This window comes from Ambystoma mexicanum, chromosome 3q (assembly GCF_040938575.1).
Source record: "Ambystoma mexicanum isolate Mex_15411 chromosome 3q, UKY_AmexF1_1, whole genome shotgun sequence".
NCBI lineage: Eukaryota > Metazoa > Chordata > Amphibia > Caudata > Ambystomatidae > Ambystoma > Ambystoma mexicanum.
In genome coordinates this window covers 63,157,347-63,175,146 of record NC_090926.1, presented here as the reverse complement: position 1 = coordinate 63,175,146, position 17,800 = coordinate 63,157,347, and the positions used below count along the sequence as shown (strand labels likewise).

The following is a 17,800-nucleotide window of genomic DNA, read 5'->3' as shown; positions in this document are numbered from 1 at the left end:
TGAGCTCTCCTCCATGCTACTGGGTCTTGCTCTGTGCCAGGCCCACTTTGTCCCATTTCTAGCCTTCACCAACGGGACATCGGTCCTTCCCTCTGGCTGCACACTCCTGTATCCACCCCTTGCACACTCTCTCTCCAGCTGGTTCCCCAAAATCCTCATGGTCATACTGGGTGTGTGTTCCGTTACAAGGCTTTGGTCCCACCATTCCAGCCTTTCTTTGGTGAAAGGGGACTCTGGTGTGTTAGTTAGGATGGGGAAAAGGTTATCTGGCTACATCCAATGGGATGCTTAGAGCCCTGATATAGTACTTGGGATTGGTTTGTTCCTCCCCTTGGACAGTCCCCTCTCTGCCTGCCACACCCTGGCCCTGCCTTCCACGCGGGAATTAAAACTCAGGTGTCTCTCTTCAGGCAGACTATGCAGAGATGGCTTCCACGTCTGAAATGGGATTGGCTTGTCTCTCCTCTTGTCCGGTCCTCTCTCTGGATGTCACACCCTAATCCTTCCCCTGGGGTGGACTCCCTGAGCCTGCCTGTTTCCAGTTGTGTGAACATGGAGACCTTGCCCAATGACTGAATGGATCACTGGTTGGCGGTTGTTTGGTTTTGTAATGCAGGGCCCGCTCTTTTCTTAAGTATGTTCAAACGGGATTCCTGCACCCATGTGAGGGCGGCTGATAGGAAGGCTCTGCTAGTTGTGCAGAATCGTTGTTTCTCAACTCCCTTAAAGGTGCAATACATACAGAGTCGCCAGCTCCTGTGGAATCGCTGTGCTTTATGGTTGGGGGCATCGTGATTTCCCTTATCCCATATGGGCTCAGTTTGAAAGGGGCAGCAACTACACCCAGGGAGCTGACTCTTTTGACAATTATGTCATGGTCAAATTTTCCCTTGTGATATAGAGACATTAGAACATTTTGTGTTCTATTGCCCAATCTATTCAATTGTGAGGAGGGGAAGGCTAATCCTGCTTACGGGATAGACGATGCAGATGCCATAAACCAGCATTGTTTCATATTATTTCATTACCTAATTTGTTACTTGATTATTTAATACATTCAGTTTGTTTTCTAAACCGATTGGGCCTTAACTAATATGTACATTGTCCTTCTATTATGTTTACGGGAATCACCCAGAATACTTCACTGTAAACGTTCTATTAATTAGGGTGGATACAGCTTGTATGGACCTTTTGTGACTATTTGTTTCTGATATGATTGTATACAATATTTTATATTTGGACTTTGTGTATGAAGTTTAAATTCCGGTTGGTCTATTCAACTAGGAGGCTCGGATCATTATCGTATTGGTTAGAGATTGTAATGCACATGTGAACCTCATGAACATCTTTTGCGGGATCTGAGTTTTATGAATGTATTGATTGTGATCCCATTTTTATCTGTTCTTTTATGGCACTTTATTTGCTGAAAAATCTTTTTAATTGTCCTTGTTGCCAGGTTGTGACTGTCCCCTGCCCTGAGACAGGCACTAAAGGGAGGTGACCTGTGGATAATTTCCCTAACACCTATGGGCCCATCATTCTTTTTTTGGGGAGGTGCTCGGCCCCCTTGGTCACCCCACTAGATGCCTTTAGACAGAGGCAGGGGACTTCATCGTAGGACCCAGAGATGTTCTAAATCATGTGACCTACTTGCCTTATGTTGATGGTGCATTAGTGTGATTTCATAAAGCCTGTTTAATCTTTGGGAATAACCTCTGGGGCAACCAGTGCCATTTGAGCAGCCCAAATCCTAGTCAGGATATTTGTATCAAGGTTAATGATTTTCAGTGATTATTGATACACTCATGGGGTCTGAGGAGGAGTGGAGTAGCCACTCCTTACAAAATGGTAGGAGTCAGCCGTGAGGCTGTCCAATCCTGGCTCTTTCACACCTTTCAGGACAGCTATTAATTGTATGCCTCCCCCAGCAATATCCGTTTGTCTAGGAGCATTTTACTAGCTTATTGTTGTAATAGGCATGTGTAGAGGAGCAGCTGAATGCTTCTGCAGGAAGTCCCACCCCTATTTTGCCTATATGTTGGAAACCAGAAATTGCAACATGTGCAAAACCAGTAATGGTACCTATACCACGAAGAGTCTTTGAGACAAGGTGTCCACTGAGAAACCCCTATATGATGTATCCCCAAAGAGACGATGATCTCCTGAGGGAGAGCCCCGAAGTGTAAAGATGTGAAAAGAAGAGGCTGGTGACGTCACAAGAAATTAGCGTGACACACTGAGAAGGATGACCAAAAAAGAGAAGGCATAGACTTATAGAACATGATGGCGAAATAAAGAATCAAGAAGACTTCCATGTGCAGAATGAAGATTGCACATGTGAAAAAGCATGGCAGGAAATGCAAGTCATTTTATAACTGTACAGATGCTGTAACGCAAGTAGTTTAAGTAATCGTAAAGGCTGGCTATACATAGTGAATAGACTGCAGGCAGTGCCGCCAAGGTGTGTGTATGTATATATATATATATATATATATATATATATATATATATATATATATATATATATATATATATATATATATATATATATATATATATATATATATATATATATATATGTAATCTGGACATTCAATGTCACAATTTTAGTAAACCCGTGGAGAAAGTAGGATTGATTGCTGCGACACATACACATCTAAGAAATAAGCAGAGGTTTGAAGATGGACCAAAGGAAGACTGCTTGGCATGGTTTCAAAGGCTGAAGCAGCTAAAATGGGTCATCAGTCCTTGAACAGTGAACATGAGGTGCCAAGGCATCCCTTGTTAAGTTGCAAAAAGAGAACTGTCATGATGCCTACCTCTAAGGAGCCAGGTCCGACCCAGCAACCCCAGAGGCAGGCATCATTTCCCCCCCCAGGGGAGTGCCAGCGGGCCCAAGCTGGGGCCCTTGGACGCATAAAGGCTCATAAAGCTAGACATGTGTTCAAGTGTTTTAATGTGCACTTACCTGACGCAGACCATGCTGCCACATCCAGGTCCTCTTGAGGCCTGAATGGAACTATTTTACCTGTGGGACTACTTTCCACCCGGGTGTGGTCAGGGAAGGATACATACCTGATCGGAGGAAGGATACACACTTGGAACTTCCAAAGCTATTTAAACCACACCCGATCAGCAACTCACGCTTCGCGTTGTTCTGCTCCTCGCAGCTGGAGGCTCACCGTGTTAGCTCCTGCATCTGGACTTCAGCCACGCCTGTCAGCATCCTGGGTCACCTGCAAAGGGAGACAAGAGACCTTACCAGCTAAATCTGCACCACGAAGACATCACACCAACGATCCTGAAAAGGAAGACATCATTTTTAAAGGCATTTCATTACGATCGCTGCAGCGCTGCATTTCACTCACCTTTCCTGGGTTCCTCCATCTTCAGCAGCGATCATCCGGATACACAGCCACTTCCCAGAGCCTAGAGAAAAAGACAAGAACAAGAAGTGAGAGAAGGAAGGGAATAAGACTTACCTGTTGGGTCATTCCCATTTCATTTCGGGTCTTGCTGCTTCCAGGCATTTTCCGGACCCCGGCCCCTATGGGGAAAAAAGACAAAGACATTGAATGAGCGTATGCAAAGACAGTTCCCGAGTGCTCATCCAGAACTAACCTGCCATTTACTGGAACTGGAACTGCACGTTTCACTTCGGGTCGGCGCCATATCTCCGGCATTCCGAACCCCGGCCCCTAAGGGGAAAAAGACATAAGCATTAGCGCTTGCTGCAACACGACAATGAACATTATTATTAAGCTTGGACTTTTGAACTTGCAGCAGAACTTTTACAGCGCCTTACCTGAATAGTCAAGCTTACCTGAACTCCCATCAATCCTCAATCCAGTGAAGTAACTGGGTTTCAACGCGCCCCTGCATCAGAAGCAGGATGGAGAGTTCATCCATCCTGACCCTAAGGTGAGACTTCACGGGGAATCGTGGAAGGGTAGCGTGGAGGGTTGGAAGAGAGTGGGAGGCTTGAGCATAACCCAGTCAGTAGGTAATACTCCCTTTTCACGCACAGGGGAATATTCCTGCGAGCCGGAGAAGCCAGAGCAGAGGGCCCTTCCTGTCCATCTTCAGAGTCCTGCGCTTCACCATTGAAGAAGCATCAGCACTCGAAGCCAGACCTGCGCCTCTGTGGGAATCAGGTGAGCGTTACAAGAACACCATGAGTGCCAAGTGTCTTTATTCATGATTCGCGGTCCGCTATTACAGGAGTCCAAGATGGAAATAGATGTGGGCTTCAAAGGATTGTGTGAACATACCTGATGAAGTAAAATATGCCACATTGTTGACTACCCTAAGGATTGAAGGGTTTGCAATATACAAGAATTGATCAGAACCAGAAGGCACACCTATGCAGGCATAAGAAGCGGTGGGAGCAGCCAGTGCAGTAGCAAATACTTTTGAAACGACAATGAAGAAACTGGATTAACAATTTGGCCATAAGTCTAATGTGGTTCTCGAATGATGCAAGTTCTTCTCGAGAAACCAATCCAGTGAAGACAGTGTGGTCACCTTTGCAACGGATCTTAGAGCCTTCATAACAAGATGCAGCTTCAAAGGAAACATGAACGAATATATAGAGATCAACTGATAATGGAGACCTTGAACAAAAAGGTGCAATTGTGGCTCGCAAAGAAGCCTAGGCTCAAGGAAGTCTTGCCTTTAGCAAAAGTCGCTGAAATGTCCACCCAATGTGTGCCATACGCACAGAGCAATGAAGGAGCCAACGCAGATGGAGTACTAGGAGTGGCAGTAGTAAAGATGGTGGCAGAATATGCATCTCCAGGGGAGTACTGGCAAAATTTGGCCTGGGGGGCAAGTGTACTTTTCTGGGCCACAATGCAGCTGCCAGAACAAGTAAAGTCAATACTAAGCTCTCCCCCCATCCTACACATTCTCAAGTATATATAATAGACATTAGCCACAGAATAGTAGGTTGCACCCAGTCACAGCTTCCACCACACTTAATTTAAGTAAAATAGTCCGAATGTATAATCTTTTTAATATTAACAGGTTGGTTGGCTAACAAAGGTTTGTGTTGGATTAAAGGCTCAACCTCTAAGCCCCTAAAGCAGAGTAAAGTTCCAAATTGTCCAACCTCCCACTTGCGCGAAAAACCACCAAAATGTATTGCTTAAACATGCCAACTCAAAAGTTCAACGTCCTGAAATAACTATTATTTATTTAAACACATTGTGCTTTATGCATCCTGTCAGGAAGTTGAACCTTTGAGTTACTATGTATAAGCAATACGTCTTTGTGGTTTTTGGTGCAAGTTGGAGGTTGGACAATTGGAACTATACAATAGACTTTATTGGCATTACTCTCCTTTTAAGCAACGTGGTTTTCAGTTTGTGGTTTCTTAGAGATCCGAGCCTCTGGAAATTCTCCCACTTTCCACACAGTACAATTATTTCAGCAGGAGAATATCATTGGTGTAATGGGATTTGAGCCCAGTTTTCATTGTAAATTGACAGCTGGCTACATCTCCTCCCATCCCAATCCATCTTCAGTTTTAGAACAATATAAAGAAGTGCCAAAATTAATTAATTCATCTTTTATAACAGACTTCAAACCAGAGGCCAGTCTCTAGGCTGGGGACCGGGATTTGAACCTGTGCTGCTCTGCATTGTCTTGCTTCCCAGACAAACGTGTTGCCCCTGAGCTAGCCTCCCAGCGAAGCCAGAGAATTCATTGGTAGAGCAGAACCATTGCTCAGATAGGGGTCTGGGTTTGCTCTCAGAGCCAAACATGAGCTGGCATGGCAAAATACCCATACCAGGCTTCCTCCCTTACGAACCCAGAACAAAAAAACACATACCTGCACCCTGTGTGCCATTGCCCCTCAACACAAGTGTGGAAGGTGAGGATTTAAGCCCTGTTTCCCAGTTGCACAGCTTCCAATTTAGAAAACAGGGGAGACTTCATCTTCTTCTATTCCATCTTCAATATTAGCAACTCAAAAGTAATTTTGTTATTCAAGAGCTAAACCAGTATACTGTTCAATCAATCTGGTTTGAAAGCACTAATGTATCGACAAGGGGGAAGCCTATTAATCATTTATAACCTTAGGCAAATACATCTATGAAACAGACTAAGATTATAATTATAATGAAAAGATACTATAATCATAATCTTAGTCTGTACAATTGTGTGTACTTTCAAAGCACCAAGTCACATCATAGAGCAGCCTGAAAAAATATGAGCGAAGTAGTAATTGAAACATATGTTCATAAAGGAAGTATACATCACTTAGTCAGAAAAAAATAACAGGGTCAAGTCAGTCCCAAAATTGGGTGCAGTGGCATGCAGATTCAGACATAGATGCCAGCAACTGTCAACCTGCTGACCAACGTTCCAGATGTGTACATCGTCTCATTTTCCCAATTTCCCTTACCCCCCCCATCCTCTGGTATCTTTCCCTTGCACCACATTGTTAATGTCCCCTGTTTCTTACAAAGGCATCTGTTCCCCTTTGCTCTGTCCTTTAACTATTAACTCAATACCCTTCCCTTACCTTGCACATACCCCCCTTCCCTTGCCCACATTGCTCAGTAACCAATTCCTTGCCACTCGAGCCCGTTAATTGCCCATCACACTTAGCCCATTCCTTGCCCCTCACCACCTTACGTTGGCCTAATTTACAGTTAGACAGTAGACAACCTCGGTTTGCCAGTCAGCCTCTGCCAGACATGACAAGAACCTTGGTCGGGCAGTGCTGGTAATTGTGCCTATGGGGTCTGCACTTGGACAATGCGGAGTGAAAGATGGTGAGGGAAGGTGGCTTTTTTTGTGCTGCCGAGTTGCACTTTCTTGGAAAAGTGGGCTGCACATTTCAATTCACGGAAGCAGAGAGAACCGCAAGGGGAATGCGCCTAGACCGTTCTAATGGAGTGAGGGAGCAAGAGCGGCCTATTATGTTTATGTGTTTTCAAATAAGATGGAGTGTTTGTGTTCGAGTGTATTTGTGACAGTGTAATGTATAAGTGGAAGGATGTATCTCAGTTCATGTGACTTTTTATCTATATGCCTGAATCTGGTGTTGATTTGCATGTGTGTCTTTTGTTGGTCACATAAGAGAAGAGTGTTCTGGTCAAGACAATGGAAAACGATCACAGACTTGGATGGTTAGAACAGTAAAATCGTCAGTATATGGCAAACACCATTGATTTTACTGTTGAACTCTTTTTGTAAGAACACACTGGTGATCAAGACATTCACCAGAACATAGGGGAAGCGTTCGTACAGAATCGAACCGAGAACAAACTCCAATAAGATATGGACCCTTACTATCTCGACAAGCAGGAGTCATGATAAGCTTCTGTGGATTCTAACAGACCATTGGTGTATGGGGAGCAGTCGTGCCAACATTACCATCCAGGGTCAAAGAATCTGTTATATGCTGGAGCTCTGGCTCATGGGGAAACAGCCCAGGCAGCCTGGGGAGTGAATTGCCCCTTTGCCCCCCTTGCCAGCCCAACTCGCACATCTCAAATATACAAGGGGAATAGAAAAATGCTATATTTTAGATGTGTAAATGAGTGTCATGTTGTTAACGCCAGAGAGTTCCCAGCAGCCAAAGTGATATGTAGAAGGTGCAACATAAAGGGGTGTTTTGCTAGTGGTTGTAAATCCATGCCAGGGAATACTAGAAGGAAACCTGTAGATGTGATAGAGGATGACAATGAAAATGGCAGCCAAGTAGGTCTACAGGTCACTGAAGCACAACAGCACAGGGCACCCTGGTCAGAAATTAGGGTTGATAGCAGAGCAATAACAATGCTAGTGGACTCTTGCTCACCGTATACTATCATTTCAAGTAATGTATTTGGGGATAGGTTTGGCAAATACAAAGATTAAAGAAGAGATATATTGACCCGTCAGCATATGGGGGTGTTCCCATCGAGGCCATAGGGCACGTTGAAAGTGAGATCTCATTCAAGAATAGGACTATACAATGGAAGATATATGTAACAAGCAAAGGGGAGGTGGACGTTCACTTGGATGGCATCATCAAGAGCTTTAAATACAAAACTAAGACCAGAGGGAGAAGAAAAAGTACTAGCTCTGGATAGCAGAAAGATAACACCTGGAGAAGTGATAAACTGGTTTTCCTACAGTATTTGCATCACATATTGGAGAGCTGAAAGGGTTAAAGCACAACATTTTACTAAAATGTGGAGCAAAACCTCTGGTGCACAAGGTGTGGCCAGGATGGATGGCATTAAGTGAGCATTGTGTGATGAAATGGTAATGGAACCTATCGAGCTAGCGAATTGTGGTTAGTATGAGGCCAGAGCAATGCTCGACACACGGCACAGAACTTGGTTGCGATAACCATGGGCGTAATTATAGGGGGGCAGGAGGTTTTGTCCCCCCCAACTTCTCTGGCATGCCTTTTTGTCCCCCCCCATCTTTTGGAGGGAGGGCAGGGGGGGCCCAATCATCAATTATGTAATTGGACAGCGCAAGCCCGGTTGGGGTGCTCAGCAAGGCTTGCGCTGTCTCATTACATAGTTCTTAGATGCCTGGCGCTGCAACACAATCATGGCTGAGATGCCCTGCATGGCTCAGTCCCTCACCCTGGCTGGCCTGACTCAAAGTCAGCAGCCAGGGGGCTGAACTGGGTGTTTCAGGGCCTGGCACCTGTGCTATCACGCTAGCAGCAGCACTTCCGGGGGCCAGCGGCACAGAGCATCGCTTTCCGGCTTTGTGTTTGTGCAACACACAGACAGGAACTACAAAGTTCATTCAGCTTCCTGGTTGTGCGAAGAGGTTAGGTTGGAGTAACATGAGACGTGGCCCGGACAGGATTTGAAAGCAGAGCAGAGGTACTTTTTATTTTTACATCATTTTTTATTGTGTTTGTGTAGGTTTGTTAGGGAGCTCTGTCCAAGCCCTCGGAGTCAAACTACATGCAAACTTCCGAATTAGCATATGGATTGCACCAACAGAAGTGACTTCACAGAAAAGGACCTTGCAAGGCGCATCATCAGTCTTTGATACTTGGAGGCACCATGGAAGTGACTTTAGAATAAGTTGCCATAAATAAGTCAAGTGACAAATAACTTTGTGGTGCAAAATACCTAAATTGCACTATGTTCCTGACCTATTTACTGAGTGGTGAGTAAGATAGATGGATGACCTTGGAGACGATATGTACACAGGAATCGATATTCAGCCTCCAATTCCATCTCCCCCGAGTACAAGACTCAGGCTTCCCTCAAGAGAGGGGCTCTTCTTTACAACGTACCTCTCTGCTGTTTCTATTGGAACAGGCAGAGATGTCAGTTGAATAAAAGAGCGGCTAGAACACACACTGCCAATACCAAAGCTGCAAAGGAATACAAAGATATTAGACAGTGCTGAGAAAATAAGTAAGCAATCAAGCACAGTATGGGATCGGAAATACCTATGCAGGGATTGGAGTGGAACTTTCCCCGGAATGGACCTACAAGTAAAGAAGTAAACCCAAATGAGTGAATTAATCTAATGGATTCTTCCTATAGAGAGTTTTAGCGAAAACTACAGACCTGAATTGTGGGACTCTCAAGGGTTAACGATTTCCAGATTGGAGAAAACGACAGGAAAAAATAATAAACAGGTAGGTTAGTACAGGGAAGTAAACCCGGGCGGCACGAGGGTCGCGCTAGAGCCGGGTTGGTGCAGGATCAGGAGAGCATCAATATGCACTTTAAAAATAAGTTAATGGAGTGTTGCAGTTCAATGAATGTCCCAAATCCAGTAGGTAAGAAGATACAATAGTCAAAGATGGCGCCGGCAGCAATAGAAGAAAATAAACACAGTTGGTTACCTGAAACACACGCTTCCCAAATGAGGGTTGGAGCAACTGAAGTGTTCCGAGTAACTGCTGACGAATGAGTTGCAAAGACAGCAGGAGCAGGGAAGGACAATCCAAGTAACGTTCTGTGTCAAATACGACAATGATAAGGGCATAGAGAAGGCAGTCCAGGGGCAGTCCAGGTCGATACCGTAGTGGTCAATGAAGTGCCAATAGAATAGGAGACGTAACAATCCAAAAGTTCGGGCGAGGGTCGGAACCAGGAGATCAAGTTGGGATTTCGTGACAAGATTTCACGAAGGAAAATGGACGTAACCGCAAATAGTAAAAAACACTAATTAGCAGCAACAAGCCTGCTGGAAGATGGTAGTTTTAAACCCGTAAGGGGGGGCGTGCCTTGTTGTACGTCCTTCACATACGAGACGTGTCAGCTGACATGGGTTCCGCCATAGCTTGTACAGACGCCATGGCAACCTGTATCTGCTCCACAAAGAAGCCTGTGAATGGGACGTACACCGCAGGGAAGTTTTTCTCTGCCGAAGTGTAACACACTATAGTTATATGTGGAGCAACTCTATAATCATTGGGCTTTTCCATTATAATAACATGATACATAAACATAAGCTTTGAAGTGAATCAGAATCACTTACACAGCTGTAGATAAGGCACAATGTGATTAAATAATTTGCTCAGGATCACACACTTGGTTAAATGGTGAAACTGGGATGTAGACAATTTAAATGACCGTGCACATCTTTACAGGCTTAGTTGATATAGATATTTATTAAGGTTTTGCTTTACATTTCATGTGCTTATTATCTATATAATACATCTAACATATAATTATTTATAGCAATGCATTGGAAGCAAACCACATTGCATAATAAACGTGCCTTTCATTGTAAACTAACCATACACTATATACATTGTCATAAAAAATGTTGAGCAATGGGAGTATGGCTTTATTTTCATTCTCCCCATTCTTCATGCAAAGTCACAATAGCATCATGCAGATTAATGTGAGCCTACCAAATTCTGCTTGGGTTTTAAAGCCAAAGCCATAGTCTATATTTCATAAAGCATGCAACAATATGCACCCTTCTCACTTCTGATCGCTCCGTCCCATTCAAAAGTCCCTGCTAACAGTAACACCCCCCTCCCCCTCCCTCCCATCAGTGCCTAATGGCTCACATTGTGATACAGAGCAACGTGAGGACCCTCTGCTGCCCCGCGCTCCTTGGGACATTGTTCTGGCAGCAGAACACTGCTACCATTCGGTAAAGGTAAGGTGTCCTGCTGCCAGGAATTTGCTCAGCACACATTGGGCCTCATTATGATATTGGTGGTAGCCGTGTAAAGCCGTCACGGCTGCCGCTGGTATCATTTTCTTTCCGGCACCCACAAATGGGCATTAGCCATGTCATTATGTCAGTCTAGAAAAATGGATACCACTACTTTGTGACCACAAATGTATTTTGGTGGCCGTGGGCCAACCATCTCATGCACGATATGACAGAATATAGGTTTTCGAGTTTACCAATGAACGGCCATTTTGATGTAACAAGAATCGCCACTTTGTTTTCTAACCATTGCTCATTGCTTTCTGTTCCTATTGCTTAGCAGTATATTTTCTGCTTATACTGCTCGGCTGTAAAACATTGTTGACTGCACGTAAAAAGGACAAGGCCGCAGGGCCGTGAGGATAACAAGAGTTTTTTGAAACGCAACGTAGGCAGCGCCAGGAAGAATGCCCGGCTCCCTCCCGAATGTAGCCTTGAAGCTGAGCGCCAATAGATAGCAAGGTCTGGAATGCAACTCTTCCCCCCGCCTCCCCGTATGTAGCTCGCTTCCAAGAACAGAAGCGCTGTGTTCTATTCAACAACTGAAAGATGCCTCCGCACTCACAAATTGCAAATTGTTACTAGATTAGATGTTTGAAGGTGTCATAGTTGTCGGAGATGTCCATCATCACACCAAGTTCAAAGAAACACAATAAAGGGGGGTGTTAAACATGTCATAGCTGATTGTTGGATATGCATTTTGTATATATGTAACTGATGTACGTAATTCGTCCTCTTGCGTCCCTCGAGGTCTAGAGATACACGTTGCAGGGCGTGAGACTGAGTTGGCCAACTTGGACTTTTGCTTTGCAATAAACCCTTGCTTTGGGAATACAACCTCGCGTCTGGCGTATCTATCGTGTGTGGTGACTTGCCTTGTTTCCATAGACGTTAGGGACCCCTTTCAATTATGGCCTTGCCAGACCTTGTAATTGCCCATTCATGGGTGCTGAAAAATATTCTTCCCCATTCACATTTGAGCCCCTGTGGGGCTCAAATGTGAATGGGGAAGTCGGATGCACCGGCACCATTCGCGAATGGTGCCGGTGCATCTGACATGCTCTGCTTGCAGTTACTGGTAAGGCACCCACGAGCAGAACTTGTAGTTTGCCGGTCCGGTAGTCACAGCGCCGGTAGCTTACCGGAGCCGTGACTACCAAACCGGCAAACTTATAAGGAGGCCCCTTGTCCTGCCAGCGGGACACTTTTGCCATTGGGAACCCTCTTTGAGGTGCAGAATGGGAGAGGTGTCCCAATGACAAATGTCCCGGTCTGGCTCTTAAAAGAGCTACGGGGAGGGGCAGGTTGACCACCCCCTTGTCACTCTCTCGCTCGGTACTCCACTGCTTGGAGCCATTTAAACACAGGAAAACATACCTTAATTTATATCAGTCAGAATCTTGTAGAAAAATCTATCAGCACGTCGACATATAAGGTGCTGTGCAGAACCTAAGTTTGGAGATAAACATCATTTAAAAATCTATACCAATTATACTTGGTTACCCACTGCACTGCATTAACCAATGGTTTATGCTTTTGAATGAAAGGAAAAGAAATCAGGAAATGTGCTGACATTCCAGTGAATCTGCTCCTTTCGGCCATGGCTTTATAGTTCAGCTGTTAGGAAAACCCAAAGGTCTTACTGGAGGTATTGGAAATTGCATCATCCCTATTACCTAAAACAGAAACCAAGATGGTGCCTATTTGGTTCCCTTTTTGTGAACCAGCAGTGCAGGTCTAGTTCTCTTCAAGATGGCGACCTCCTCTCTCCCAGTACCATATCTTTCCAGCACGGGAGCAGGTAGGTGCCTTGCTACTCGCTCCACACCTTGTGCAGCTACTTGCATCACACTCGCTTGCTAAACAATTCACTTTTACCTTTCTTTCATTCTGACTTCGGTCTTTCTAATTCTATATCTCTGTTATATCCACCTTTTCATTCTTTCTCCCTCCAGGCTGCTATTCTTAGCTTGCCTTATCTACCATTCCTCTGGACGCCTTGCCTATTTGTTACCTCTCGAGCACCGCCTCTCTGGGACCGGCTTATTCGCCTCTGGCGTCTTCCTTGCGGTACTGCTCCTGTCTCCCGGAGCCTTCCTGTTACGGCAGACTCAGCCCCTTGCCGTGCTCTTCTTCACTGTCAAAAGCCTCCTGAATACAGGGTCCTGGTTCCAATTGCTGCGGAGCTTGAATTATCTCCTGAACACCTGCAAGAACGCCAACATCGGGTTTTATTCCCCGGAGGGTTTCCCCGAGGGTGCCGCCCACGAGGCGCTGGGAGCCCAGACACTGGTCTCTTCAGCGCTTTCTGGGAGGCATACCATTACTTCAAACAGAAGACAGGAAAAGAAATTCCAGTGGAGGAAGAGACAGCCCCGTGAGTACCAATTGTTGTGCTATTGTTAAGATCAGCTAGGCCAAGTCAACATATCCCAAAATTTCAGGTATCAGGGGGTGATAAAGTCTGGTCTGCTCAATGGACGTTGTGCCACTCTTTCCATGTGTTATTCTAAAAGTACATATACATTTTGTGTGCACAGTGTATGTCAGTGGAGGTGCTGGGTGCATTTTGTGTGTGAGTGAGTGTGTGTGCAAGAATATGTGTGTTGACTTTTGAGTCTGAATGAATGATAAATAATGCATTGTTTGTATGCTCTAGTGGAATTAATTTTGTGAATGTTATGTTGTGTCACTGCTGCTGTAGTAGTTTAATGTTATACCTCAGGGATTTAGGTTGTTTGACCGACGTACAAAAACATGGCAGAATTAAATGTAGTTATTTTCGCTGTGAATACGTTTTAACCTCGGAACAAAAAACCAAACCCATGTCCCCTCAAACTGCCAGTACACCCATAAACCCCCCCACTTACCCTTTCTCCATCCGCTGCCTCTCCTGAAATCTGCAGCGTCAGATCCATCCCTTTAATGCGTGTCGGATCTGATGCTGCAGCATCCCTTTTCTTTTTTGGGTCCCCACCACCAATGCTGAGGAAGCGATGGACACCCCCGCAGCCGAAGCTGGGTTTACAGTTCCATTGTCAGCATAAAGCTTGCACGTACCTGCCTGTGTAAAGTTATCTTTGGTCCAGTTACTGCTAACAATGTGGGGATTAGGCTCAGGGTAAATTCACCGGCCAGCACCACATTTCCCCCAGGAAAAATTGGCAGGGCCGATTACAGCTTTCCCTTTTCAGCTGCATGGTTCACAAAACAGGTTTCAAAGAAAAGCCCACTGTTTGCAATAATTGCACAGTATCTGTGCCTTCCACGCCTGCAACTTATGGTGTAAAAATTAAATAAAAGCTGTTGGGTTTGTTAGGAACTTAACTATATGTGTTCTGTTGATGTTAAGTTTCAATTCATATATTTCAACAGGTCAGAAATGGGCCATTTACTGGTGTGTGTGTGTCTGTGTCCCTCTCTCTCTCTCGTCTGGACCAAGATCATAGTCCATGTTTGGATGCAAAAGTTTTGGATATGTGTGTATGTTTTTCCAGATATACAAATCCACACCATTGAACCCACTGCTACCAAAGTTTGCATGGATTCCTCATTTGTCTGCAGTAAGATTCAAGTCTATGTTTGGATGCAAAACATTCACTCTGTAGACACCCTCATTTACTGATGCTCACCCAGATTCACTACAATAGGTACTAGAAGGAGGCAACATTTTGAAAAGTGTCTGAAGCAATATGTTCAAAGTGTTGGTTATTCCTTTAAAATGTATTACTACTGTATACAGTTCGAAAGTGTTTATTAAAGCATTTTTAAAGGGAATAAAAAAGGAATGTACATTTTTTTTATCATGCCACTCCAAATATGGGAAATGGCAAGGTTACTTAAGTTCCTTCACAAGAAGAGAGCACAATCAATCAATCTTTCTTGGACATTTTTTCAAATGTGCTGAAGCCATTGAGTGACAAACATCCCTCACAAAAAACGAACATCACTTGTAAAAGCTCCATCTGATGCAAAGCAAAAATCAATATCAAGAGCTTCTGAAACACAACAACAAACAGCAGCACAACCTGCCGACCAGAGGACAAGAGCAACGTTCTCCAGGGCAAATGAGATGCCAGAGCAAACTGAAGCAAGACTTGCTGACATGAGGACAAGAGCAACATCCTCCAGGGCACATGAGACACCACTCTAGTTACTGATACAAGCTGGCAACATTCCTAATATAATGACCACCTTGTCCTCAAAGGAGACAATCATCTAGCCATGAGCTACTTTTAAGAGTGAAGGGAATAAACTGGGTTAAGACATTTCTGGTTAAATAGAATCGTGTTGACCCAACCCAAAGGGACACCTTGAGGTGGGTGAAAGGCAATGGTAATGAAACCGGCAATCTCTAAAAAAACATGACAAACATCTTTGGTGGCTGGCTATTGCTTAATCCCTTTTTCTTTATACCAGAACTAGAACTTAGTGATGCCCCCGCTTTGAGGCCCAAAGCAGGACTTGGAATGTCCATAACCGTTGTCCTCCAGTAACAGCTTTAAAATAAATATGTTGGGCATGTGTTTGTCTCTGGGGATAAAGCCGTTGCAAGTGACAACAATCTTCTCAGGCTTTTCTGTTTGGATTTGTGAGTGAGACTTAAAGCTTGCCTTGGCCGGTGATGTCGTAACAGCAAATTATTTAAGTTTAATATAAAGCTATGCGCAAAAACAGCTGAATACTTTGTTTTCCCACTCTGGTGCAAGGGAGTAACATTGCACTGAGGAGGAGAGCAAAATTCACAATCTGTCTCTTCAACATCCAGAAATATAAGAAGTGTATAAGTAGTTTGAGCTAAAACAAGCTGTTTGTGCAGAAGGTTTAGTGAACAAGGGTGTCCATATTTCTTGTTGCATCCTATTAAGGCTTCTCATCTGCACCTGGTCACACGATTCTGTCCCAAATGAGGACAACATGCCTGGGAGGGACCAAAGTCTTCTTCAGCAAGGTCCTTTACCCAGTGTTTGACTGACATTGAGATCTGCTTGATGCATCCCGTAGTAAGCGGATAGCTGTATAGACCACACTTCCCTTCAGGAGGGTGGACTGAAAAATCATACATGTCGTTCAGTACTCTTAAAACAGTATCAGTATGTAAAAACCAAAATTAATTATGAAGATTCAATTATAGATTTACATTCATCCTAACCGAACATATGAGCAGCGATTATTTCACATTCGGACACCAGCTTAAGCAGTGCACTACTGCAGTGAAATAAAAAGAACATAAATGCAACCAACAGATATAGTGCTTATTTATTTCCAATATTCAGTATCCATACTTTTATGTACCTAATTCACCAAGCATAGAAAGCAATTGTCTAATCAAATTCAAATATTTCATCAACAAATGATCTGTTTGAATGTTTAGCTGTACGCTTATGTGATGATGTAAGAGGAGGCCATGTTTGTAAGTCTTCAAATATAGGGTTAGTTCATACCCTTTGGCCAATTTGCGTTTCAACATAGTCTCTGAAATTGAGCTCATTGCAAATATTCTGACTTGAGCATTAGCCTGACAAGCAGCACAGAAACCATTGTCTTCAGCTGTGCAAAATGTATAAAGGAACATGGGCAGTTAAATTCCACAAATTAGCAAACAACAAAGAAACAAACATTTTTTTACCACTATTAAAAATGCTTTCCTTTAGAGTTGTGCAATTGGCTTTCTATTCCCCAGTAGGGGTCCTTTTGCTTCGGATGATACATTTGTGGCGGGTAATTATCAGGTGATAAAGGCTCCTCCTTCAGTCTATAAGATTTAAATCCATTGTTGGTAAATATTGCCAGAGAGATTATGAAGACAATGATGCCTGTGAGGTAATCGAAAGGTCTAGGTTCAGGGTGCTGGCATAATGTGCCACGGTGGGTAACGTTCTGCCCATGCCTAGGCCTGGCTGAGGTATCGCTTCATGGGGTTCTCCTTCCACTCAGGCAGGGTAGACAACTTCTTGCAGACCTCATCTGTAAGTGGGTATGACCAAGTCTTGAAGAAAGGTGCCAGGTTCATTTTCACCTTCAAGGAGAACGTCTCTGCCCAGAGGTTCATCTTGAAGGGGTTCTCATTCTTGATGTTCGTCATGGTCTGGTAGTCGGAGAAGACCTGTATGAGCGTTTCTCATCCAAAGCATTCCTGCAACTGGGGAGTGAGGGGAAAAAAGAAAAACATTTTATACAAATATGTTTTAGAGGCCTCAACATTTTTAATTAGTCTGATTTTCATAATCACCATTTTCTACCCCTTTCCCACACTCGACGGCCTGAGTAAGTGAGGACACTATTAAATGACACCAAGATTGACATCACCTGTATAGAATAGTGTAGTCTGTGACTTTGGTGATAAGAATTAGATTAGCAGATTTCGAGCAGAGTCGAGCAGTCTTTGCAGGAGACACCCAGGCTGCCTCTCTCTCTCTGCTCAATTCTACAGCCACCATTTTGTGGGAGGACCTACAAAAACTTACCCAGCACCGCGGAGCGGCTTACCCAGCACCGCGGAGCGGTCGCGGAGTTCGAGCTGAGTTGAGCAGTCTTTGCAGTCCTTGTCGGGGCTGAAAGGCTGTCAGGCTGCAAAAGAAATGAACCCAGAACCCGCGTACCCCCCGCATTCTTTGCGGGGGAGACCAACAACAGAGGTTGAAGA

The 17,800-nt window shown here is 44.3% G+C and overlaps 1 pseudogene; it reads right to left on the bottom strand.

The window, feature by feature from the left end:
* Positions 1 to 16,430: 16,430 nt before the first annotated feature.
* Positions 16,431 to 17,800, bottom strand: part of LOC138447933 (TRPM8 channel-associated factor homolog) — a 223,073-nt pseudogene continuing 221,703 nt past the window's right edge.